Consider the following 1,985-nt stretch of genomic DNA (forward strand, 5'->3'; position numbering starts at 1 on the left):
ACACGCGCACACACACCTACACGCGCGCACACACACACGCGCGCGCACACACACACGCGCGCGCACACACACGTATATAAGGTATATAATGTGTATATGTATGCATAATGTTTTGTTTTAGAGATTTGGATACTTGAGGAAACTGAACCTGCAATATTTACTTCGAAGTTACGCAGATGCTGAGAAGCCACATTGATTCTGATATTAGCGAAAATTCGTAGTAAATTATGTCTAATGATAATGAATATTAATCAGACATACATACATACATAGACACACACGCTAGCATGTATGTGTGTGGTAATATTTGTATGTTTGTTTGTTTGTTTGTTTGTGTGTGTGTGTTTGTGTGTGTGTGTGTATATATGTTTTCTGATGTTGTTTCGTTACATTACATTATGTCAAATTCATCTTGGAAATAATGCATAAATTTATTGCAGCCGCTCTTGAAATATTGTTCATAGATGAAAAGAAAAAAGTATTCTAGAGAAGTAACATCAAAATAAGAACTTTCCACCTCATCCAACTTATGATTTTTTCCCTTTTTTTATAGAATGTATATATATAAAAAAAACGCATTGCTTATATTTGAGAGATATAACATTTTTCTTGTGACGTTTTCAAAAACATTTCTTATCTACTTGCATCAAACAATGGGTGTAAACGTTAAGTTTAGCTGCGAAGAAAAAAAAATTGAAAAAGGAAACAATATGGATACATTTTTTTAGCCAAGTGTAGAGACAAACTGTATAGTCAAACGTTTTTTGAAAGTTGCGTGTGCCATGATATACATGATACAAGAAAACGCGCTGTGTTAACAAACTATGTTTAGCAGTGTCTTGAAAAAAAAAATGATATGACCGTCACAACTTTCCGTCCGCCATTACTATCTAAAATATAGGATCACACAGCAAGATATGGAGACGCGTGGCTTAGTCGTTTGGGTGTTGGACTCTTAATTGTAAGATTGTGGTTTCGATTTCCAGACCGGGCAATGCGTTGTGTTGTAACATTGACAGACACTGTAATATTGATCGAAAATACGTTTCGCAAATTTAGATCTATTTTCAGTCTATAATTTCCGGAGTTATTCACTTGAAATAATTATCTAATATAACAGCACAGATTCATGATGCGGAAACTTAGTGAAGCGTACTCATCATGCCCAAATCTCAGCCAATTTCTTGTCAGGACTTAGTTTATAGATTATATGAATACGTGGTCCGATCAATGAGTGTCCGGATTGTTGCCATAGTAACGAAGCGAAAGTGCTGAGAGTGAAGCCACTTGGCACAGATTAACCTTGAACTCTGCTGTGTACGAGCACCAAGTTTAAACGTTCTAGCTCACTTCCGCTGTTTACAGCAGTGCTTGGAAGTAACGTGTGTAGCGTGTAATCGTCGTATTGACAATGACTGAGAAAGTTGAGCAGAAAATCTGCATCAAATTTTGCCAAAAGCTTGACGATATCTGCTCAGAGGCCTACACAAAATTTTCAAATAGGTTTCATCGTTCTCGATACAATCAAGATCTTGTGCAACTGAAACCCGATTGTATTTTCGTTCAGCTGAAAGCAGTTTTGACACAAACTTGACAAGCACGCGTCAGTGATAATGGACTGAACTGAACCGTAACTAATCTGCACATCCTCTGATAATTCACGGATGGTGATTCAAGGATTTCCCTTCACAGCTGCACGCACATCTCTAACGTTTTTCTTAGTCCCAGAACGTTCGTCCTTGCCGACATTTTTTCGGCCATCTTGGAAACGTCTCAACCACCCGTACACTTGCATGTGGAAACATAACCGTTGGAAGATCACATTCGGTAGTTTCACAGCAGTAGTTTCACATGCCGTCAGTGGCTAATCGTAATCTATCTATCTATCTGTCTATCTATCTATCTATCTATCTATCTATCTATCTATCTATCTATCTATCTATCTATCTATCTATCTATCTATATATGTATATATATATGTATAT

The sequence above is a fragment of the Octopus bimaculoides genome, chromosome 9 (assembly GCF_001194135.2).
Source record: "Octopus bimaculoides isolate UCB-OBI-ISO-001 chromosome 9, ASM119413v2, whole genome shotgun sequence".
NCBI lineage: Eukaryota > Metazoa > Mollusca > Cephalopoda > Octopoda > Octopodidae > Octopus > Octopus bimaculoides.